Source organism: Lissotriton vulgaris, chromosome 1_1, assembly GCF_964263255.1.
Source record: "Lissotriton vulgaris chromosome 1_1, aLisVul1.2, whole genome shotgun sequence".
NCBI classification, from domain to species: Eukaryota; Metazoa; Chordata; class Amphibia; order Caudata; family Salamandridae; genus Lissotriton; species Lissotriton vulgaris.
Window position 1 is genome coordinate 1,367,650,306 of NC_141685.1, and position 25,168 is coordinate 1,367,675,473.

The 25,168-nt window shown below is 41.2% G+C and overlaps 9 non-coding genes across 9 annotated transcripts; all 9 read right to left on the bottom strand.

The window, feature by feature from the left end:
- Positions 1-1,438: 1,438 nt before the first annotated feature.
- On the bottom strand, positions 1,439-1,510 carry TRNAH-GUG (transfer RNA histidin (anticodon GUG)). The gene has a single exon. It is a non-coding gene; the product is annotated as a tRNA-His (tRNA).
- A 3,010-nt stretch (positions 1,511-4,520) lies between these two features.
- TRNAH-GUG (transfer RNA histidin (anticodon GUG)) lies at positions 4,521-4,592 on the bottom strand. Its single transcript has one exon. It is a non-coding gene; the product is annotated as a tRNA-His (tRNA).
- A 2,867-nt stretch (positions 4,593-7,459) lies between these two features.
- Positions 7,460-7,531, bottom strand: TRNAH-GUG (transfer RNA histidin (anticodon GUG)). Its single transcript has one exon. It is a non-coding gene; the product is annotated as a tRNA-His (tRNA).
- Positions 7,532-8,820: 1,289 nt separating this feature from the next.
- Positions 8,821-8,902, bottom strand: TRNAS-AGA (transfer RNA serine (anticodon AGA)). The gene has a single exon. It is a non-coding gene; the product is annotated as a tRNA-Ser (tRNA).
- A 1,499-nt stretch (positions 8,903-10,401) lies between these two features.
- On the bottom strand, positions 10,402-10,473 carry TRNAH-GUG (transfer RNA histidin (anticodon GUG)). The gene has a single exon. It is a non-coding gene; the product is annotated as a tRNA-His (tRNA).
- Positions 10,474-13,343: 2,870 nt separating this feature from the next.
- Positions 13,344-13,415, bottom strand: TRNAH-GUG (transfer RNA histidin (anticodon GUG)). Its single transcript has one exon. It is a non-coding gene; the product is annotated as a tRNA-His (tRNA).
- A 2,870-nt stretch (positions 13,416-16,285) lies between these two features.
- On the bottom strand, positions 16,286-16,357 carry TRNAH-GUG (transfer RNA histidin (anticodon GUG)). The gene has a single exon. It is a non-coding gene; the product is annotated as a tRNA-His (tRNA).
- Positions 16,358-17,633: 1,276 nt separating this feature from the next.
- Positions 17,634-17,715, bottom strand: TRNAY-AUA (transfer RNA tyrosine (anticodon AUA)). Its single transcript has one exon. It is a non-coding gene; the product is annotated as a tRNA-Tyr (tRNA).
- Positions 17,716-19,214: 1,499 nt separating this feature from the next.
- Positions 19,215-19,286, bottom strand: TRNAH-GUG (transfer RNA histidin (anticodon GUG)). Its single transcript has one exon. It is a non-coding gene; the product is annotated as a tRNA-His (tRNA).
- Positions 19,287-25,168: the final 5,882 nt, after the last annotated feature.

The window sequence follows — 25,168 nt, forward strand, 5'->3', positions numbered from 1 at the left end:
ATTTTGGACCCTATTGCTCTCTGTTTTCGTGCTGCTTTTAGTATATGGCCCATATTACAGAAGTCTACCATCTTTGAGTATTTGAGGCTCCTTTGTAAGTGCTTTATATTTTTTCCTTGAAGAGCTATATAATAAAGGGGTCCGGGAAAGATTTCATTTATGGAAGATAAAAGAAGGCCCACTTGTCTCACCAAATGCTGTAGAGAAACCTGATGTTTTACTCATGTTATCCTTAGTTCGTTTTTGTTAGACCTTGCATTGTTAAGGTGGTCCCAACCCCACCTTATTGCTTTTCACCTCCGCACTTTGATGTATCTTTTTGTTGGCCTTAGGACTCTGATCACTTTATCGCTACTAATCAGTGCTGAAGTGCACGTGCTTCTTCCCTAATCATGTGTATAATTGGAGTATACCTGACTGACAGATTTAATTTACTTGAAAGCCCCTTGTAAAGTGGTATACCATATACCCAGGGACTGATTGTGCCGCCCAAAGAAATAGCATTTCAAACCTGTCTCAAGCCTGCTACTGCAGTGCCTGTGCTGCAGTGTACTGCCACTTCGACTTGGCATTTAAAACTACTTGCCAAGCCTTAACCACATGTCTGCTAGGCGTTTTCCCGTTCTGCGCTAAGAAATATAAAACACCATAAATCATGACGAGCTGGCCTTGTCATCCGCGCACGGCAGGTAAGCGCCATGACGAGCCCAGCTCGTCATTAGCTTCGAAGGGGTTAAACTCCAATTTTATTACATATCAGTATCCCCTAAGGTATGCCCTAGGTAGTCCTAGGGGCATCATGCTATGTAAGTAAAAGGTAAGACATGTACTGTGGTAGTTTGTATGTCCTAGTAGTATCAAACAGTCTATTACATTTTTCAATACTGTGAGGTCTGCCCCTCTCATAGATTAGCATTGGGTATTCCCTTATACTTTTTGGGGGGTAATTCCATATCAGAGAGGAGAAGCTTTATTTATTTATTGATAAATCCTATCTACTGGTGAGGTTGGATTTAATCTTACTTTTGTATAAATGCCATTTTTAGAGAGTGAGCATTTCTCTGCACTTACTGCTCTATTTGCATCAAAACCTGTCTTCAATTGACATCTTGATTGGGCTGCGAGACAGCTACATATGTGCATTCCCTGTAGACAGCCACAACACAGGTCACTCAACTGCAACTGCATTCATCTGCATTCTGATTGGCCTGGGGGAGAGCTCCGCTCCCCTTACCGCAAATATGTTCAAGAACGATAATTTATGTCAGTAAGTACAGTATACCTACATCTTATAATCATGTGTGTTTAAATAATTTGTCGTTAGATCGTTTAAATATTGAAAAGGATCTGTTTTTAATAGACATTTTACAAAAACAACTGGTACATTTGGGAATTCTGTAAAGGAAAAACCCAACTGCCGTGACATTGCCAACCACAATGCCGTGACTCGGATTCGAACCGAGGTTGCTGCGGCCACAACGCAGAGTACTAACCACTATACGATCACGGCAAGCTACTTGGGCTCAATAACGTACAGTGACATGAAGAAATTATAATTCGGAACACTCAGGGGTACTCCTGTGATAGGCTGAATGTGTTCATTGCTTCCTCATTCCTTATACAAAGGCTTTATCTCCTCAGTGGTTGATAGGCTGAACACGTTTCCTGGCCGCCTGCTTGTGAACTGGCAGAGTCAAAGATCACACATACACTGGTGGGCGTGTGATGGGACACCAATGCAGAGAAACACACCTGGCGCAGATATTCTATTCTGTTTATTAGACCTGCATCTCCCCTGTACCTCCTCAAGCCATCTGTATGTGAAGCAAGAAAGAGTTAAGGAACGGTCCATCCACACTTTTATTGGGAGGATGCTGCCGTGAGCTCATCCCAGCTAATCACACAAACAGCAGTAAAGCAAGATAACTACAAAGTTAGGGGGGACTGCATGGTTAGGTTTTTGAGGAATTATTGAAACTGACCTCAGTGACCCATAATCAGAGCTGTGGCTAATGACTGCATGCCTAATTATGATGAAGCAAGCACCATGGCTCGTAGGGGCCCCACAACACACTTTTCTTAGCTCATTGAATTAAAGTATAAACTTCTGCCATGTGTGAGTGGTAAAGGCTTGTTAATTTTGTTGCTTTTCAAATTCATGTCTGACAACAAGACGAAGGAACATTGGGGCATCAGACGCTTTGGAAAGTAGCCACCAACCGCAGAGAAAGAGAGAAAGAGGGAAAAGACAGTATGAGGTGTGGAGAAAACAGCAGCAGGTACAAGGAGCTCAAATGAGATTAATGGCGCCTAAATAGAGCACGTAAAGGAACAGTTACAAATCTAAGAAAAGGGAAAGAAAAGACTAGGAAAAAACACAGAAAGAGCTTGTAGATGAAATTCTCTTCCAGGAACAGCAGGTTAAGAGAAATTACACAGGGAGCAGTTAAGCTTGTAACACTGGGGAGAATAGAAAAGAAAATGCAGTTTTATGAAGTGTGTTTGCCTAATCCAGCTAGCACTTTTATTTTATTTCTCTATTTGCTACTTTTATTGGTAAAGTAAGTTTCAAGTGCATGCACAGGTATGACCGAGAGAGCCAGGGTATAATAATTTGAAGCGTTTGCACCAGCGCTAATGAAGGACGAGAGTTATAGCAAAGATATGAAAGGGGGAGCGATAATAAATATGTGATATGGCAATAGTGACACCAAAATAAGCCACCTATTTATAAAACTGACATGGAAGAAATACTAAAGGTTAACTTCTGAAATTGTAGCCGATGTTAAAAAGATTCTCGTTGTCGGCAGGATTCGAACCTGCGCTGGGAGACCCCAATCGATTTCTAGTCCATCGCCTTAACCACTCGGCCACAACAATTGACTGTAAGCCATGTGCACATAATCTGTATGCAAGTTTTCAAGGTGTCCCACAGCAAATTTCTGATATTCTGCAATGCACTTTTTAAAAATAATGTTTTTTTCAGCAGGCACATTCTCTCCTAAAAACAAAAATTGCATGCGTATATCTCTAGTTTGGAATACCATAGGCTTGCATGCATACTCTCATGGGTCACTCAAGTATTTTGGACCCTATTGCTCTCTGTTTTCGTGCTGCTTTTAGTATATGGCCCATATTACAGAAGTCTACCATCTTTGAGTATTTGAGGCTCCTTTGTAAGTGCTTTATATTTTTTCCTTGAAGAGCTATATAATAAAGGGGTCCGGGAAAGATTTCATTTATGGAAGATAAAAGAAGGCCCACTTGTCTCACCAAATGCTGTAGAGAAACCTGATGTTTTACTCATGTTATCCTTAGTTCGTTTTTGTTAGACCTTGCATTGTTAAGGTGGTCCCAACCCCACCTTATTGCTTTTCACCTCCGCACTTTGATGTATCTTTTTGTTGGCCTTAGGACTCTGATCACTTTATCGCTACTAATCAGTGCTGAAGTGCACGTGCTTCTTCCCTAATCATGTGTATAATTGGAGTATACCTGACTGACAGATTTAATTTACTTGAAAGCCCCTTGTAAAGTGGTATACCATATACCCAGGGACTGATTGTGCCGCCCAAAGAAATAGCATTTCAAACCTGTCTCAAGCCTGCTACTGCAGTGCCTGTGCTGCAGTGTACTGCCACTTCGACTTGGCATTTAAAACTACTTGCCAAGCCTTAACCACATGTCTGCTAGGCGTTTTCCCGTTCTGCGCTAAGAAATATAAAACACCATAAATCATGACGAGCTGGCCTTGTCATCCGCGCACGGCAGGTAAGCGCCATGACGAGCCCAGCTCGTCATTAGCTTCGAAGGGGTTAAACTCCAATTTTATTACATATCAGTATCCCCTAAGGTATGCCCTAGGTAGTCCTAGGGGCATCATGCTATGTAAGTAAAAGGTAAGACATGTACTGTGGTAGTTTGTATGTCCTAGTAGTATCAAACAGTCTATTACATTTTTCAATACTGTGAGGTCTGCCCCTCTCATAGATTAGCATTGGGTATTCCCTTATACTTTTTGGGGGGTAATTCCATATCAGAGAGGAGAAGCTTTATTTATTTATTGATAAATCCTATCTACTGGTGAGGTTGGATTTAATCTTACTTTTGTATAAATGCCATTTTTAGAGAGTGAGCATTTCTCTGCACTTACTGCTCTATTTGCATCAAAACCTGTCTTCAATTGACATCTGGATTGGGCTGCGAGACAGCTACATATGTGCATTCCCTGTAGACAGCCACAACACAGGTCACTCAACTGCAACTGCATTCATCTGCATTCTGATTGGCCTGGGGGAGAGCTCCGCTCCCCTTACCGCAAATATGTTCAAGAACGATAATTTATGTCAGTAAGTACAGTATACCTACATCTTATAATCATGTGTGTTTAAATAATTTGTCGTTAGATCGTTTAAATATTGAAAAGGATCTGTTTTTAATAGACATTTTACAAAAACAACTGGTACATTTGGGAATTCTGTAAAGGAAAAACCCAACTGCCGTGACATTGCCAACCACAATGCCGTGACTCGGATTCGAACCGAGGTTGCTGCGGCCACAACGCAGAGTACTAACCACTATACGATCACGGCAAGCTACTTGGGCTCAATAACGTACAGTGACATGAAGAAATTATAATTCGGAACACTCAGGGGTACTCCTGTGATAGGCTGAATGTGTTCATTGCTTCCTCATTCCTTATACAAAGGCTTTATCTCCTCAGTGGTTGATAGGCTGAAAACGTTTCCTGGCCGCCTGCTTGTGAACTGGCAGGAGTCAAAGATCACACATACACTGGTGGGCCTGTGATGGGACACCAATGCAGAGAAACATACCTGGCGCAGATATTCTATTCTGTTTATTAGACCTGCATCTCCCCTGTACCTCCTCAAGCCATCTGTATGTGAAGCAAGAAAGAGTTAAGGAGCGGTCCATCTACACTTTTATTGGGAGGATGCTGCCGTGAGCTCCTCCCAGCTAATCACACAAACAGCAGTAAAGCAAGATAACTACACAGTTAGGGGGGACTGCATGGTTAGGTTTTTGAGGAATTATTGAAACTGACCTCAGTGACCCATAATCAGAGCTGTGGCTAATGACTGCATGCCTAATTATGATGAAGCAAGCACCATGGCTCGTAGGGGCCCCACAACACACTTTTCTTAGCTCATTGAATTAAAGTATAAACTTCTGCCATGTGTGAGTGGTAAAGGCTTGTTAATTTTGTTGCTTTTCAAATTCACATCTGACAACAAGACGAAGGAACATTGGGGCATCAGACGCTTTGGAAAGTAGCCACCAACCGCAGAGAAAGAGAGAAAGAGGGAAAAGACAGTATGAGGTGTGGAGAAAACAGCAGCAGGTACAAGGAGCTCAAATGAGATTAATGGCGCCTAAATAGAGCACGTAAAGGAACAGTTACAAATCTAAGAAAAGGGAAAGAAAAGACTAGGAAAAAACACAGAAAGAGCTTGTAGATGAAATTCTCTTCCAGGAACAGCAGGTTAAGAGAAATTACACAGGGAGCAGTTAAGCTTGTAACACTGGGGAGAATAGAAAAGAAAATGCAGTTTTATGAAGTGTGTTTGCCTAATCCAGCTAGCACTTTTATTTTATTTCTCTATTTGCTACTTTTATTGGTAAAGTAAGTTTCAAGTCCATGCACAGGTATGACCGAGAGCCAGGGTATAATAATTTGAAGCGTTTGCACCAGCGCTAATGAAGTACGAGAGTTATAGCAAAGATATGAAAGGGGGAGTGATAATAAATATGTGATATGGCAATAGTGACACCAAAATAAGCCACCTATTTATAAAACTGACATGGAAGAAATACTAAAGGTTAACTTCTGAAATTGTAGCCGATGTTAAAAAGATTCTCGTTGTCGGCAGGATTCGAACCTGCGTGGGGAGACCCCAATGGATTTCTAGTTCATCGCCTTAACCACTCGGCCACAACAACTGACTGTAAGGTGTGTGCACATAATCTGTATGCAAGTTTTGAAGGTGTCCCACAGCAAATTCCTGATATTTTGCAATGCACTTTTCAAAAATAATGTTTTTTTCAGCAGGCACATTCTCTCCTAAAAACAAAAATTGCATGCGTATATCTCTAGTTTGGAATACCATAGGCTTGCATGCATACTCTCATGGGTCACTCAAGTTTTTTGGACCCTATTGCACTCTGTTTTCGTGCTGCTTTTAGTATATGGCCCATATTACAGAAGTCAACCATCTTTGAGTATTTGAGGCTCCTTTGTAAGTGCTTTATATTTTTTCCTTGAAGAGCTATATAATAAAGGGGTCCGGGAAAGATTGCATTTATGGAAGATAAAAGAAGGCCCACTTGTCTCACCAAATGCTGTAGAGAAACCTGATGTTTTACTCATGTTATCCTTAGTTCGTTTTTGTTAGACCTTGCATTCTTAAGGTGGTCCCAACCCCACCTTATTGCTTTTCACCTCCTCATTTTGCTGTATCTTTTTGTGGGCCTTAGGACTCTGATCACTTTATCGCTACTAATCAGTGCTGAAGTGCACGTGCTTCTTCCCTAATCATGTGTATAATTGGAGTATACCTGACTGACAGATTTAATTTACTTGAAAGCCCCTTGTAAAGTGGTATACCATATACCCAGGGACTGATTGTGCCGCCCAAAGAAATAGCATTTCAAACCTGTCTTAAGCCTGCTACTGCAGTGCCTGTGCTGCAGTGTACTGCCACTTCGACTTGGCATTTAAAACTACTTGCCAAGCCTTAAACTCCAATTTTATTACATATCAGTAACCCGTAAGGTAGGCCCTAGGTAGTCCTAGGGGCATCATGCTATGTAAGTAAAAGGTAAGACATGTACTGTGGTAGTTTGTATGTCCTAGTAGTATCAAACAGTCTATTACATTTTTCACTACTGTGAGGTCTGCCCCTCTCATAGGTTAGCATTGGGTATTCCCTTATACTTTTTGGGGGTAATTCCATATCAGTGAGGAGAGGCTTTATTTATTTATTGATAAATCCTATCTACTCGTGAGGTTGGATTTAATCTTACTATTGTATAAATGCCATTTTTAGAGAGTGAGCATTTCTCTGCACTTACTGCTCTATTTGCATGAAAACCTGTCTTCAATTGACGTCTGGATTGGGCTGCGAGACAGCTACATATGTGCATTCCCTGTAGACAGCCACAACACAGGTCACTCAACTGCAACTGCATTCCTCTGCATTCTGATTGGCCTGGGGGAGAGCTCCGCTCCCCTTACCGCAAATATGTTCAAGAACGATAATTTATGTCAGTAAGTACAGTATACCTACATCTTATAATCATGTGTGTTTAAATAATTTGTTGTTAGATCGTTTAAATATTGAAAAGGATCTGTTTTTAATAGACATTTTACAAAAACAACTGGTACATTTGGGAATTCTGTAAAGGAAAAACCCAATTGCCGTGACATTGCCAACCACAATGCCGTGACTCGGATTCGAACCGAGGTTGCTGCGGCCACAACGCAGAGTACTAACCACTATACGATCACGGCAAGCTACTTGGGCTCAATAACGTACAGTGACATGAAGAAATTATAATTCGGAACACTCAGGGCTACTCCTGTGATAGGCTGAATGTGTTCATTGCTTCCTCATTCCTTATACAAAGGCTTTATCTCCTCAGTGGTTGATAGGCTGAAACCGTTTCCTGGCCGCCTGCTTGTGAACTGGCAGGAGTCAAAGATCACACATACACTGATGGGCCTGTGATGGGACACCAATGCAGAGAAACACACCTGGCGCAGATATTCTATTCTGTTTATTAGACCTGCATCTCCCCTGTACCTCCTCAAGCCATCTGTATGTGAAGCAAGAAAGAGTTAAGGAACGGTCCATCTACACTTTTATTGGGAGGATGCTGCCTTGAGCTCCTCCCAGCTAATCACACAAACAGCAGTAAAGCAAGATAACTACACAGTTAGGCGGGACTGCATGGTTAGGTTTTTGAGGAATTATTGAAACTGACCTCAGTGACCCATAATCAGAGCTGTGGCTAATGACTGCATGCCTAATTATGATGAAGCAAGCACCATGGCTCGTAGGGGCCCCACAACACACTTTTCTTAGCTCATTGAATTGAAGTATAAACTTCTGCCATGTGTGAGTGGTAAAGGCTTGTTAATTTTGTTGCTTTTCAAATTCATGTCTGACAACAAGACGAAGGAACATTGGGGCATCAGACGCTTTGGAAAGTAGCCACCAACCGCAGAGAAAGAGAGAAAGAGGGAAAAGACAGTATGAGGTGTGGAGAAAACAGCAGCAGGTACAAGGAGCTCAAATGAGATTAATGGCGCCTAAATAGAGCACGTAAAGGAACAGTTACAAATCTAAGAAAAGGGAAAGAAAAGACTAGGAAAAAACACAGAAAGAGCTTGTAGATGAAATTCTCTTCCAGGAACAGCAGGTTAAGAGAAATTACACAGGGAGCAGTTAAGCTTGTAACACTGGGGGGAATAGAAAAGAAAATGCAGTTTTATGAAGTGTGTTTGCCTAATCCAGCTAGCACTTTTATTTTATTTCTCTATTTGCTACTTTTATTGGTAAAGTAAGTTTCAAGTGCATGCACAGGTATGACCGAGAGAGCCAGGGTATAATAATTTGAAGCGTTTGCACCAGCGCTAATGAAGGACGAGAGTTATAGCAAAGATATGAAAGGGGGAGCGATAATAAATAAGTGATATTGCAATAGTGACACCAAAATAAGCCACCTATTTATAAAACTGACATGGAAGAAATACTAAAGGTTAACTTCTGAAATTGTAGCCGATGTTAAAAAGATTCTCGTTGTCGGCAGGATTCGAACCTGCGCGGGGAGACCCCAATGGATTTCTAGTCCATCGCCTTAACCGCTCGGCCACAACAACTGACTGTGAGGCATGTGCACATAATCTGTATGCAAGTTTTCAAGGTGTCCCACAGCAAATTCCTGATATTCTGCAATGCACTTTTTAAAAATAATGTTTTTTTCAGCAGGCACATTCTCTCCTAAAAACAAAAATTGCATGCGTATATCTCTAGTTTGGAATACCATAGGCTTGCATGCATACTCTCATGGGTCACTCAAGTTTTTTGGACCCTATTGCACTCTGTTTTCATGCTGCTTTTAGTATATGGCCCATATTACAGAAGTCTACCATCTTTGAGTATTTGAGGCTCCTTTGTAAGTGCTTTATATTTTTTCCTTGAAGAGCTATATAATAAAGGGGTCCGGGAAAGATTGCATTTATGGAAGATAAAAGAAGGCCCACTTGTCTCACCAAATGCTGTAGCGAAACCTGATGTTTTACTCATGTTATCCTTAGTTCGTTTTTGTTAGACCTTGCATACTTAAGGTGGTCCCAACCCCACCTTATTGCTTTTCACCTCCGCATTTTGCTGTATCTTTTTGTTGGCCTTAGGACTCTGATCACTTTATCGCTACTAATCAGTGCTGAAGTGCACGTGCTTCTTCCCTAATCATGTGTATAATTGGAGTATACCTGACTGACAGATTTAATTTACTTGAAAGCCCCTTGTAAAGCGGTATACCATATACCCAGGGACTGATTGTGCCGCCCAAAGAAATAGCATTTCAAACCTGTCTCAAGCCTGCTACTGCAGTGCCTGTGCTGCAGTGTACTGCCACTTCGACTTGGCATTTAAAACTACTTGCCAAGCCTTAAACTCCAATTTTATTTCATATCAGTAATCCCTAAGGTAGGCCCTAAGTAGTCCTAGGGGCATCATGCTATGTAAGTAAAAGGTAAGACATGTACTGTGGTAGTTTGTATGTCTTAGTAGTATCAAACAGTCTATTACATTTTTCACTACTGTGAGGTCTGCCCCTCTCATAGATTAGCATTGGGTATTCCCTTATACTTTTTGGGGGGTAATTCCATATCAGAGAGGAGAAGCTTTATTTATTTATTGATAAATCCTATCTACTGGTGAGGTTAGATTTAATCTTACTATTGTATAAATGCCATTTTTAGAGAGTGAGTATTTCTCTGCACTTACTGCTCTATTTGCATGAAAACCTGTCTTCAATTGACATCTGGATTGGGCTGCGAGACAGCTACATATGTGCATTCCCTGTAGACAGCCACAACACAGGTCACTCAACTGCAACTGCATTCATCTGCATTCTGATTGGCCTGGGGGAGAGCTCCGCTCCCCTTACCGCAAATATGTTCAAGAACGATAATTTATGTCAGTAAGTACAGTATACCTACATCTTATAATCATGTGTGTTTAAATAATTTGTCGTTAGATCGTTTAAATATTGAAAAGGATCTGTTTTTAATAGACATTTTACAAAAACAACTGGTACATTTGGGAATTCTGTAAAGGAAAAACCCAACTGCCGTGACATTGCCAACCACAATGCCGTGACTCGGATTCGAACCGAGGTTGCTGCGGCCACAACGCAGAATACTAACCACTATACGATCACGGCAAGCTACTTGGGCTCAATAACATACAGTGACATGAAGAAATTATAATTCGGAACACTCAGGGGTACTCCTGTGATAGGCTGAATGTGTTCATTGCTTCCTCATTCTTTATACAAAGGCTTTATCTCCTCAGTGGTTGATAGGCTGAAAACGTTTCCTGGCCGCCTGCTTGTGAACTGGCAGGAGTCAAAGATCACACATACACTGGTGGGCCTGTGATGGGACACCAATGCAGAGAAACACACCTGGCGCAGATATTCTATTCTGTTTATTAGACCTGCATCTCCCCTGTGCCTCCTCAAGCCATCTGTATGTGAAGCAAGAAAGAGATAAGGAACGGTCCATCTACACTTTTATTGGGAGGATGCTGCCGTGAGCTCATCCCAGCTAATCACACAAACAGCAGTAAAGCAAGATAACTACAAAGTTAGGGGGGACTGCATGGTTAGGTTTTTGAGGAATTATTGAAACTGACCTCAGTGACCCATAATCAGAGCTGTGGCTAATGACTGCATGCCTAATTATGATGAAGCAAGCACCATGGCTCGTAGGGGCCCCACAACACACTTTTCTTAGCTCATTGAATTAAAGTATAAACTTCTGCCATGTGTGAGTGGTAAAGGCTTGTTAATTTTGTTGCTTTTCAAATTCACGTCTGACAACAAGACGAAGGAACATTGGGGCATCAGACGCTTTGGAAAGTAGCCACCAACCGCAGAGAAAGAGAGAAAGAGGGAAAAGACAGTATGAGGTGTGGAGAAAACAGCAGCAGGTACAAGGAGCTCAAATGAGATTAATGGCGCCTAAATAGAGCACGTAAAGGAACAGTTACAAATCTAAGAAAAGGGAAAGAAAAGACTAGGAAAAAACACAGAAAGAGCCTGTAGATGAAATTCTCTTCCAGGGACAGCAGGTTAAGAGAAATTACACAGGGAGCAGTTAAGCTTGTAACACGGGGGAGAATAGAAAAGAAAATGCAGTTTTATGAAGTGTGTTTGCCCAATCCAGCTAGCGCTTTTATTTTATTTCTCTATTTGCTTCTTTTATTGGTAAAGTAAGTTTCAGGTGCATGCACAGGTATGACCGAGAGAGCCAGGGTATAATAATTTGAAGCGTTTGCACCAGAGCTAATGAAGGACGAGAGTTATAGCAAAGATATGAAAGGGGGAGCGATAATAAATATGTGATATGGCAATAGTGACACCAAAATAAGCCACCTATTTATAAAACTGACATGGAAGAAATACTAAAGGTTATCTTCTGAAATTGTAGCCGATGTTAAAAAGATTCTCGTTGTCGGCAGGATTCGAACCTGCGCGGGAAGACCCCAATGGATTTCTAGTCCATTGCCTTAATCACTCGGCCACAACAACTGACTGTAAGGCGTGTGCACATAATCCGTATGCAAGTTTTGAAGGTGTCCCACAGCAAATTCCTGATATTCTGCAATGCACTTTTTAAAAATAATGTTTTTTTTAGCAGGCACATTCTCTCCTAAAAACAAAAATTGCATGCGTATATCTCTAGTTTGGAATACCATAGGCTTGCATGCATACTCTCATGGGTCACCCAAGTTTTTTGGACCCTATGGCACTCTGTTTTCATGCTGCTTTTAGTATATGGCCCATATTACAGAAGTCTACCATCTTTGAGTATTTGAGGCTCCTTTGTAAGTGCTTTATATTTTTTCCTTGAAGAGCTATATAATAAAGGGGTCCGGGAAAGATTGCATTTATGGAAGATAAAAGAAGGCCCACTTGTCTCACCAAATGCTGTAGAGAAACCTGATGTTTTACTCATGTTATCCTTAGTTCGTTTTTGTTAGACCTTGCATTCTTAAGGTGGTCCCAACCCCCCCTTATTGCTTTTCACCTCCGCATTTTGCTGTATCTTTTTGTTGGCCTTAGGACTCTGATCACTTTATCGCTACTAATCAGTGCTGAAGTGCACGTGCTTCTTCCCTAATCATGTGTATAATTGGAGTATACCTGACTGACAGATTTAATTTACTTGAAAGCCCCTTGTAAAGTGGTATACCATATACCCAGGGACTGATTGTGCCGCCCAAAGAAATAGCATTTCAAACCTGTCTCAAGCCTGCTACTGCAGTGCCTGTGCTGCAGTGTACTGCCACTTCGGCTTGGCATTTAAAACTACTTGCTAAGCCTTAAACTCCAATTTTATTACATATCAGTAACCCCTAAGGTAGGCCCTAAGTAGTCCTAGGGGCATCATGCTATGTAAGTAAAAGGTAAGACATTTACTGTGGTAGTTTGTATGTCCTAGTAGTATCAAACAGTCTATTACATTTTTCACTACTGTGAGGTCTGCCCCTCTCATAGGTCAGCATTGGGTATTCCCTTATACTTTTTGGGGGGTAATTCCATATCAGAGAGGAGAAGCTTTATTTATTTATTGATAAATCCTATCTACTGGTGAGGTTGGATTTCATCTTACTATTGTATAAATGACATTTTTAGAGAGTGAGCATTTCTCTGCACTTACTGCTCTATTTGCATGAAAACCTGTCTTCAATTGACGTCTGGATTGGGCTGCGAGACAGCTACATATGTGCATTCCCTGTAGACAGCCACAACACAGGTCACTCAACTGCAACTGCATTCATCTGCATTCTGATTGGCCTGGGGGAGAGCTCCGCTCCCCTTACCGCAAATATGTTCAAGAACGATAATTTATGTCAGTAAGTACAGTATACCTACATCTTATAATCATGTGTGTTTAAATAATTTGTCGTTAGATCGTTTAAATATTGAAAACGATCTGTTTTTAATAGACATTTTACAAAAACAACTGGTACATTTGGGAATTCTGTAAAGGAAAAACCCAACTGCCATGACATTGCCAACCACAATGCCGTGACTCGGATTCGAACCGAGGTTGCTGCGGCCACAACGCAGAGTACTAACCACTATACGATCACGGCGAGCTACTTGGGCTCAATAACGTACAGAGACATGAAGAAATTATAATTCGGAACACTCAGGGCTACTCCTGTGATAGGCTGAATGTGTTCATTGCTTCCTCATTCCTTATACAAAGGCTTTATCTCCTCAGTGGTTGATAGGCTGAAACCGTTTCCTGGCCGCCTGCTTGTGAACTCGCAGGAGTCAAAGATCACACATACACTGGTGGGCCTGTGATAGGACACCAATGCAGAGAAACACACCTTGCGCAGATATTCTATTCTGTTTATTAGACCTGCATCTCCACTGTACCTCCTCAAGCCATCTGTATGTGAAGCAAGAAAGAGTTAAGGAGCGGTCCATCTACACTTTTATTGGGCGGATGCTGCCGTGAGCTCCTCCCAGCTAATCACACAAACAGCAGTAAAGCAAGATAACTACACAGTTAGAGGGGACTGCATGGTTAGGTTTTTGAGGAATTATTGAAACTGACCTCAGTGACCCATAATCAGAGCTGTGGCTAATGACTGCATGCCTAATTATGATGAAGCAAGCACCATGGCTCGTAGGGGCCCCACAACACACTTTTCTTAGCTCATTGAATTAAAGTATAAACTTCTGCCATGTGTGAGTGGTAAAGGCTTGTTAATTTTGTTGCTTTTCAAATTCACGTCTGACAACAAGACGAAGGAACATTGGGGCATCAGACGCTTTGGAAAGTAGCCACCAACCGCAGAGAAAGAGAGAAAGAGGGAAAAGACAGCATGAGGTGTGGAGAAAACAGCAGCAGGTACAAGGAGCTCAAATGAGATTAATGGCGCCTAAATAGAGCACATAAAGGAACAGTTACAAATCTAAGAAAAGGGAAAGAAAAGGCTAGGAAAAAACACAGAAAGAGCCTGTAGATGAAATTCTCTTCCAGGGACAGCAGGTTAAGAGAAATTACACAGGGAGCAGTTAAGCTTGTAACACGGGGGAGGATAGAAAAGAAAATGCAGTTTTATGAAGTGTGTTTGCCTAATCCAGCTAGCACTTTTATTTTATTTCTCTATTTGCTTCTTTTATTGGTAAAGTAAGTTTCAAGTGCATGCGCAGGTATGACCGAGAGAGCCAGGGTATAATAATTTGAAGCGTTTGCACCAGCGCTAATGAAGGACGAGAGTTATAGCAAAGATATGAAAGGGGGAGCGATAATAAATATGTGATATGGCAATAGTGACACCAAAATAAGCCACCTATTTATAAAACTGACATGGAAGAAATACTAAAGGTTAAATTCTGAAATTGTAGCCGATGTTAAAAAGATTCTCGTTGTCGACAGGATTCGAACCTGCGCGGGGAGACCCCAATGGATTTCTAGTCTATTGCCTTAACCACTCGGCCACAACAACTGACTGTAAGGCATGTGCACATAATCTGTATGCAAGTTTTCAAGGTGACCCACAGCAAACTCCTGATATTCTGCAATGCACTTTTAAAAAATAATGTTTTTTTCAGCAGGCACATTCTCTCCTAAAAACAAAAATTGCATGCGTATACCTCTATTTTGGAATACTATAGGCTTGCATGCATACTCTCATGGGTCACTCAAGTTTTTTGGACCCTATTGCACTCTGTTTTCGTGCTGCTTTTAGTCTATGGCCCATATTACAGAAGTCTACCATCTTTGAGTATTTGAGGCTCCTTTGTAAGTGCTTTATCTTTTTTCCTTGAAGAGCTATATAATAAAGGGGTCTGGGAAAGATTGCATTTATGGAAGATAAAAGAAGGCCCACTTGTCTCACCAAATGCTGTAGCGAAACCTGATGCTTTACTCATGTTATCCTTAGTTCGTTTTTGTTAGACCTTGCATTCTTAAGGTTGTCCCAACCCCACCTTATTGCTTTTCACCTCCTCATTTTGCTGTATCTTTTTGTGGGCCTTAGGACTCTGATCACTTTATCGCTACTAATCAGTGCTGAAGTCCACGTGCTTCTTCCCTAATCATGTGTATAATTGGAATATACCTGACTGACAGATTTAATTTACTTGAAAGCCCCTTGTAAAGTGGTATACCATATACCCAGGGACTGATTGTGCCGCCCAAAGAAATAGCATTTCAAACCTGTCTCAAGCCTGCTACTGCAGTGCCTGTGCTGCGGTGTACTGCCACTTCGACTTGGCATTTAAAACTACTTGCCAAGCCTTAAACTCCAATTTTATTACATATCAGTAACCCCTAAGGTAGGCCCTAAGTAGTCCTAGGGGCATCATGCTATGTAAGTAAAAGGTAAGACATGTACTGTGGTAGTTTGTATGTCTTAGTAGTATCAAACAGTCTATTACATTTTTCACTACTGTGAGGTCTGCCCCTCTCATAGGTTAGCATTGGGTATTCCCTTATACTTTTTGGGGGGTAATTCCATATCAGAGAGGAGAAGCTTTATTTATTTATTGATAAATCCTATCTACTGGTGAGGTTAGATTTAATCTTACTATTGTATAAATGCCATTTTTAGAGAGTGAGTATTTCTCTGCACTTACTGCTCTATTTGCATGAAAACCTGTCTTCAATTGACATCTGGATTGGGCTGCGAGACAGCTACATATGTGCATTCCCTGTAGACAGCCACAACACAGGTCACTCAACTGCAACTGCATTCATTTGCATTCTGATTGGCCTGGGGGAGAGCTCCGCTCCCCTTACCGCAAATATGTTCAAGAACGATAATTTATGTTAGTAAGTACAGTTTACCTACATCTTATAATCATGTGTGTTTAAATAATTTGTCGTTAGATCGTTTAAAGAATGAAAAGGATCTGTTTTTAATAGACATTTTACAAAAACAACTGGTACATTTGGGAATTCTGTAAAGGAAAAACCCAACTGCCGTGACATTGCCAACCACAATGCCGTGACTCGGATTCGAACCGAGGTTGCTGCGGCCACAACGCAGAGTACTAACCACTATACGATCACGGCGAGCTACCTTTGGACAATAACGTACAGTGACATCAAGAAATTATAATTCGGAACACTCAGGGCTACTCCTGTGATAGGCTGAATGTGTTCATTGCTTCCTCATTCCTTATACAAAGGCTTTATCTCCTCAGTGGTTGATAGGCTGAAACCGTTTCCTGGCCGCCTGCTTGTGAACTGGCAGGAGTCAAAGATCACACATACACTGGTGGGCCTGTGATGGGACACCAATGCAGAGAAACACACCTGGCGCAGATATTCTATTCTGTCTATTAGACCTGCATCTGCCCTGTACCTCCTCAAGTCATCTGTATGTTAAGCAAGAAAGAGTTAAGGAGTGGTCCATCGACACTTTTATTGGGAGGATGCTGCCGTGAGCTCCTCCCAGCTAATCACACAAACAGCAGTAAAGCAAGATAACTACACAGTTAGGGGGGACTGCATGGTTAGGTTTTTTGAGGAATTATTGAAACTGACCTCAGTGACCCATAATCAGAGCTGTGGCTAATGACTGCATGCCTTATTATGAATGAGCAAGCACCATGGCTCGTAGGGGCCCCACAATACACTTTTCTTAGCTCATTGAATTAAAGTATAAACTTCTGCCATGTGTGAGTGGTAAAGGCTTGTTAATTTTGTTGCTTTTCAAATTCACGTCTGAAAACAAGATGAAGGAACATTGGGGCATCAGACGCTTTGGAAAGTAGCCACCAACAGCAGAGAAAGAGAGAAAGAGGGAAAAGACAGTATGAGGTGTGGAGAAAACAGCAGCAGGTACAAGGAGCTCAAATGAGATTAATGGCGCCTAAATAGAGCACGTAAAGGAACAGTTACAAATCTAAGAAAAGGTAAAGAAAAGACTAGGAAAAAACACAGAAAGAGCTTGTAGATGAAATTCTCTTCCAGGAACAACAGGTTAAAAGAAATTAAACAGGGAGCAGTTAAGCTTGTAACACGGGGGCGAATAGAAAAGAAAATGCCGTTTTATGAAGTGTGTTTGCCTAATCCAGCTAGCACTTTTAATTTATTTCTCTATTTGCTTCTTTTATTGGTAAAGTAAATTTCAAGTGCATGCACAGGTATTACTGAGAGAGCCAGGGTATAATAATTTGAAGCGTTTGCACCAGCGCTAATGAAGGACGAGAGTTATAGCAAAGATATGAAAGGGGAAGCGATAATAAATATGTGACACCAAAATAAGCCACCTATTTATAAAACTGACATGGAAGAAATACTAAAGGTTAACTTCTGAAATTGTAGCCGATGTTAAATAGATTCTCGTTGTTGGCAGAATTCGAACCTGCGCGGGGAGACCCCAATGGATTTATAGTCCATCGCCTTAACCACTCGGCCACAACAACTGACTGTAAGATGTGTGCACATAATCTGTATGCAAGTTTTCAAGGTGTCCCACAGCAAATTCCTGATATTCTGCAATGCACTTTTTAAAAATAATGTTTTTTTCAGCAGGCACATTCTCTCCTAAAAACAAAAATTGCATGCTTATATCTCTAGTTTGGAATACCATAGGCTTGCATGCATACTCTCATGGGTCACTCAAGTTTTTTGGACCCTATTGCACTCTGTTTTCGTGCTGCTTTTAGTATATGGCCCGTATTACAGAAGTCTACCATCTTTGAGTATTTCATGCTCCTTTGTAAGTGCTTTATATTTTTTCCTTGAAGAGCTATATAATAAAGGGGTCCGGTAAAGATTGCATTTATGGAAGATAAAAGAAGGCCCACTTGTCTCACCAAATGCTGTAGAGAAATCTGATGTTTTACTCATGTTATCCTTAGTTCATTTTTGTTAGACCTTGCATTCTTAAGGTGGTCCCAACCCCACCTTATTGCTTTTCACCTCCGCATTTTGCTGCATCTTTTTGTTGGCCTTAGGACTCTGATCACTTTATCGCTACTAATCAGTGCTGAAGTGCACGTGCTTCTTCCCTAATCATGTGTATAATTGGAGTATACCTGACTGACAGATTTAATTTACTTGAAAGCCCCTTGTAAAGTGGTATACCATATACCCAGGGACTGATTGTGCCGCCCAAAGAAATAGCATTTCAAACCTGTCTCAAGCCTGCTACTGCAGTGCCTGTGCTGCAGTGTACTGCCACTTCGACTTGGCATTTAAAACTACTTGCGAAGCCTTAAACTCCAATTTTATTACATATCAGTAACCCCTAAGGTAGGCCCTAGGTAGTCCTAGGGGCATCATGCTATGTAAGTAAAAGGTAAGACATGTACTGTGGTAGTTTGGATGTCCTAGTAGTATCAAACAGTCTATTACATTTTTCACTACTGTGAGGTCTGCCCCTCTCATGGGTTAGCATTGGGTATTCCCTTATACTTTTTGGGTGGTAATTCCATATCAGAGAGGAGAAGCTTTATTTATTTATTGATAAATCCTATCTACTGGTGAGGTTGGATTTAATCTTACTATTGTATAAATGACATTTTTAGAGAGTGAGCATTTCTCTGCACTTACTGCTCTATTTGCATGAAAACCTGTCTCCAATTGACGTCTGGATTGGGCTGCGAGACAGCTACATATGTGCATTCCCTGTAGACAGCCACAACACAGGTCACTCAACTGCAACTGCATTCATCTGCATTCTGATTGGCCTGGGGGAGAGCTCTGCTCCCCTTACCGCAAATATGTTCAAGAACGATAATTTATATCAGTAAGTACAGTATACCTACATCTTATAATCATGTGTGTTTAAATAATTTGTCGTTAGATCGTTTAAATATTGAAAAGGATCTGTTTTTAATAGACATTTTACAAAAACAACTGGTACATTTGGGAATTCTGTAAAGGAAAAACCCAACTGCCGTGACATTGCCAACCACAATGCCGTGACTCGGAATCGAACCGAGGTTGCTGCGGTCACAACGCAGAGTACTAACCACTATACGATCACGGCGAGCTACTTGGGCTCAATAACGTACAGTGACATGAAGAAATTATAATTCGGAACACTCAGGGCTACTCCTGTGATAGGCTGAATGTGTTCATTGCTTCCTCATTCCTTATACAAAGGCTTTATTTCCTCAGTGGTTGATAGACTGAAACCGTTTCCTGGCCACCTGCATGTGAACTGGAAGGAGTCAAAGATCACACATACACTGGTGGGCCTGTGATGGGACACCAATGCAGAGAAACACACCTGGAACAGATATCCTATTCTGTTTATTAGACCTGCATCTCCCCTGTACCTCCTCAAGCCATCTGTATGTGAAGCAAGAAAGAGTTAAGGAACGGTCCATCTACACTTTTATTGGGAGGATGCTGCCGTGAGCTCCTCCCAGCTAATCACACAAACAGCAGTAAAGCAAGATAACTACACAGTTAGGGGGGACTGCATTGTTAGGTTTTTGAGGAATTATTGAAACTGACCTCAGTGACCCATAATCAGAGCTGTGGCTAATGACTGCATGCCTAATTATGATGAACCAAGCACCATGGCTCGTAGGGGCCCCACAACACACTTTTCTTAGCTCATTGAATTAAAGTATAAACTTCTGCCATGTGTGAGTGGTAAAGGCTTGTTAATTTTGTTGCTTTTCAAATTCACGTCTGACAACAAGACGAAGGAACATTGGGGCATCAGACGCTTTGGAAAGTAGCCACCAACCGCAGAGAACGAGAGAAAGAGGGAAAAGACAGTATGAGGTGTGGAGAAAACAGTAGCAGGTACAAGGAGCTCAAATGAGATTAATGGCGCCTAAATAGAGCACGTAGAGGAACAGTTACAAATCTAAGAAAAGGGAAAGAAAAGACTAGGAAAAAACACAGAAAGAGCTTGTAGATGAAATTCTCTTCCAGGAACAGCAGGTTAAGAGAAATTACACAGGGAGCAGTTAAGCTTGTAACACGGGGGAGAATAGAAAAGAAAATGCAGTTTTATGAAGTGTGTTTGCCTAATCCAGCTAGCACTTGTATTTTATTTCTCTATTTGCTTCTTTTATTGGTAAAGTAAGTTTCAAGTGCATGCACAGGTATGACCGAGAGAGCCAGGGTATAATAATTTGAAGCGTTTGCACCAGCGCTAATGAAGGACGAGAGTTATAGCAAAGATATGAAAGGGGGAGCGATAATAAATATGTGATATGGCAATAGTGACACCAAAATAAGCCACCTATTTATAAAACTGACATGGAAGAAATACTAAAGGTTAACTTCTGAAATTGTAGCAGATGTTAAAAAAAATCTCCTTGTCGGCAGGATTCGAACCTGCGCAGGGAGACCCCAATGGATTTCTAGTCCATCGCCTGAACCACTCGGCCACAACAACTGAATGTAAGGCATGTGCACATAATCTGTATGCAAGTTTTCAAGGTGTCCCACAGCAAATTCCTGATATTCTGCAATGCACTTTTTAAAAATAATGTTTTTTTCAGCAGGCACATTCTCTCCTAAAAACAAAAATTGCAGGCGTATATCTCTAGTTTGGATTACCATAATCTTGCATGCATACTCTCATGGGTCACTCAAGTTTTTTGGACCCTATTGCACTCTGTTTTCGTGCTGCTTTTAGTATATGGCCCATATTACAGAAGTCTACCATCTTTGAGTATTTGAGGCTCCTTTGTAAGTGCTTTATATTTTTTTCCTTGAAGAGCTATATAATAAAGGGGTCCGGGAAAGATTCCATTTATGGAAGATAAAAGAAGGCCCACTTGTCTCACCAAATGCTGTAAAGAAACCTGATGTTTTACTCATGTTATCCTTAGTTCGTTTTTGTTAGACCTTGCATTCTTAAGGTGGTCCCAACCCCACCTTATTGCTTTTCACCTCCGCATTTTGCTGTATCTTTTTGTTGGCCATAGGACTCTGATCACTTTATCGCTACTAATCAGTGCTGAAGTGCACCTGCTTCTTCCCTAATCATGTGTATAATTGGAGTATACCTGACTGACAGATTTAATTTACTTGAAAGCCCCTTGTAAAGTGGTATACCATATACCCAGGGACTGATTGTGCCGCCCAAAGAAATAGCATTTCAAACATGTCTCAAGCCTGCTACTGCAGTGCCTGTGCTGCAGTGTACTGCCACTTCGACTTGGCATTTAAAACTACTTGCCAAGCCTTAAACTCCAATTTTATTACATATCAGTAACCCCTAAGGTAGGCCCTAGGTAGTCCTAGGGGCATCATGCTATGTAAGTAAAAGGTAAGACATGTACTGTGGTAGTTTGTATGTCCTAGTAGTATCAAACAGTCTATTACATTTTTCACTACTGTGAGGTCTGCCCCTGTCATAGGTTAGCATTGGGTATTCCCTTATACTTTTTGGGGGGTAATTCCATATCAGAGAGGAGAAGCTTTATTTATTTATTGATAAATCCTATCTACTGGTGAGGTTGGATTTAATCTTACTATTGTATAAATGCCATTTTTAGAGAGTGAACATTTCTCTGCACTTACTGCTCTATTTGCATGAAAACCTGTCTCCAATTGACCTCTGGATTGGGCTGCGAGACAGCTACATATGTGCATTCCCTGTAGACAGCCACAACACAGGTCACTCAATTGCAACTGCATTCATCTGCATTCTGGTTGGCCTGGGGGAGAGCTCCGCTCCCCTTACCGCAAATATGTTCAAGAACGATAATTTATGTCAGTAAGTACAGTATACCTACATCTTATAATCATGTGTGTTTAAATAATTTGTCGTTAGATCGTTTAAATATTGAAAAGGATCTGTTTTTAATAGACATTTTACAAAAACAACTGGTACATTTGGGAATTCTGTAAAGGAAAAACCCAACTGCCGTGACATTGCCAACCACAATGCCGTGACTCGGAATCGAACCGAGGTTGCTGCGGTCACAACGCAGAGTACTAACCACCATACGATCACGGCGAGCTACTTGGGCTCAATAACGTACAGTGACATGAAGAAATTATAATTCGGAACACTCAGGGCTACTCCTGTGATAGGCTGAATGTGTTCATTGCTTCCTCATTCCTTATACAAAGGCTTTATTTCCTCAGTGGTTGATAGGCTGAAACCGTTTCCTGGCCACCTGCATGTGAACTGGAAGGAGTCAAAGATCACACATACACTGGTGGGCCTGTGATGGGACACCAATGCAGAGAAACACACCTGGCACAGATATCCTATTCTGTTTATTAGACCTGCATCTCCCCTGTACCTCCTCAAGCCATCTGTATGTGAAGCAAGAAAGAGTTAAGGAACGGTCCATCTACACTTTTATTGGGAGGATGCTGCCGTGAGCTCCTCCCAGCTAATCACACAAACAGCAGTAAAGCAAGATAACTACACAGTTAGGGGGGACTGCATGGTTAGGTTTTTGAGGAATTATTGAAACTGACCTCAGTGACCCATAATCAGAGCTGTGGCTAATGACTGCATGCCTAATTATGATGAAGCAAGCACCATGACTCGTAGGGGCCCCACAACACACTTTTCTTAGCTCATTGAATTAAAGTATAAACTTCTGCCATGTGTGAGTGGTAAAGGCTTGTTAATTTTGTTGCTTTTCAAATTCACGTCTGACAACAAGACGAAGGAACATTGGGGCATCAGACGCTTTGGAAAGTAGCCACCAACCGCAGAGAAAGAGAGAAAGAGGGAAAAGACAGTATGAGGTGTGGAGAAAACAGTAGCAGGTACAAGGAGCTCAAATGAGATTAATGGCGCCTAAATAGAGCACGTAGAGGAACAGTTACAAATCTAAGAAAAGGGAAAGAAAAGACTAGGAAAAAACACAGAAAGAGCTTGTAGATGAAATTCTCTTCCAGGAACAGCAGGTTAAGAGAAATTACACAGGGAGCAGTTAAGCTTGTAACACGGGGGAGAATAGAAAAGAAAATGCAGTTTTATGAAGTGTGTTTGCCTAATCCAGCTAGCACTTTTATTTTATTTCTCTATTGCCTTCTTTTATTGGTAAAGTAAGTTTCAAGTGCATGCACAGGTATGACCGAGAGAGCCAGGGTATAATAATTTGAAGCGTTTGCACCAGCGCTAATGAAGGACGAGAGTTATAGCAAAGATATGAAAGGGGGAGCGATAATAAGTATGTGATATGGCAATAGTGACACCAAAATAAGCCACCTATTTATAAAACTGACATGGAAGAAATACTAAAGGTTAACTTCTGAAATTGTAGCAGATGTTAAAAAAAATCTCCTTGTCGGCAGGATTCGAACCTGCGCGGGGAGACCCCAATGGATTTCTAGTCCATCGCCTGAACCACTCGGCCACAACAACTGACTGTAAGGTGTGTGCACATAATCTGTATGCAAGTTTTCAAGGTGTCCCACAGCAAATTCCTGATATTCTGCAATGCACTTTTTAAAAATATTGTTTTTTTCAGCAGGCACATTCTCTCCTAAAAACAAAAATTGCAGGCGTATATCTCTAGTTTGGATTACCATAATCTTGCATGCATACTCTCATGGGTCACTCAAGTTTTTTGGACCCTATTGCACTCTGTTTTCGTGCTGCTTTTAGTATATGGCCCATATTACAGAAGTCTACCATCTTTGAGTATTTGAGGCTCCTTTGTAAGTGCTTTATATTTTTTTCCTTGAAGAGCTATATAATAAAGGGGTCCGGGAAAGATTCCATTTATGGAAGATAAAAGAAGGCCCACTTGTCTCACCAAATGCTGTAGAGAAACCTGATGTTTTACTCATGTTATCCTTAGTTCGTTTTTGTTAGACCTTGCATTCTTAAGGTGGTCCCAACCCCACCTTATTGCTTTTCACCTCCGCATTTTGCTGTATCTTTTTGTTGGCCTTAGGACTCTGATCACTTTATCGCTACTAATCAGTGCTGAAGTGCACGTGCTTCTTCCCTAATCATGTGTATAATTGGAGTATACCTGACTGACAGATTTAATTTACTTGAAAGCCCCTTGTAAAGTGGTATACCATATACCCAGGGACTGATTGTGCCGCCCAAAGAAATAGCATTTCAAACCTGTCTCAAGCCTGCTACTGCAGTGCCTGTGCTGCAGTGTACTGCCACTTCGACTTGGCATTTAAAACTACTTGCCAAGCCTTAAACTCCAATTTTATTACATATCAGTAACCCCTAAGGTAGGCCCTAGGTAGTCCTAGGGGCATCATGCTATGTAAGTAAAAGGTAAGACATGTACTGTGGTAGTTTGTATGTCCTAGTAGTATCAAACAGTCTATTACATTTTTCACTACTGTGAGGTCTGCCCCTCTCATAGGTTAGCATTGGGTATTCCCTTATACTTTTTGGGGGGTAATTCCATATCAGAGAGGAGAAGCTTTATTTATTTATTGATAAATCCTATCTACTGGTGAGGTTGGATTTAATCTTACTATTGTATAAATGCCATTTTTAGAGAGTGAGCATTTCTCTGCACTTACTGCTCTATTTGCATGAAAACCTGTCTTCAATTGACCTCTGGATTGGGCTGCGAGACAGCTACATATGTGCATTCCCTGTAGACAGCCACAACACAGGTCACTCAACAGCAACTGCATTCATCTGCATTCTGATTGGCCTGGGGGAGAGCTCCGCTCCCCTTACCGCAAATATGTTCAAGAACGATAATTTATGTCAGTTTGTACAGTATACCTACATCTTATAATCATGTGTGTTTAAATAATTTGTCGTTAGATCGTTTAAATATTGAAAAGGATCTGTTTTTAATAGACATTTTACAAAAACAACTGGTACATTTGGGAATTCTGTAAAGGAAAAACCCAACTGCAGTGACATTGCCAACCACAATGCCGTGCCTCGGATTTGAACCGAGGTTGCTGCGGCCACAACGCAGAGTACTAACCACTATACGATCA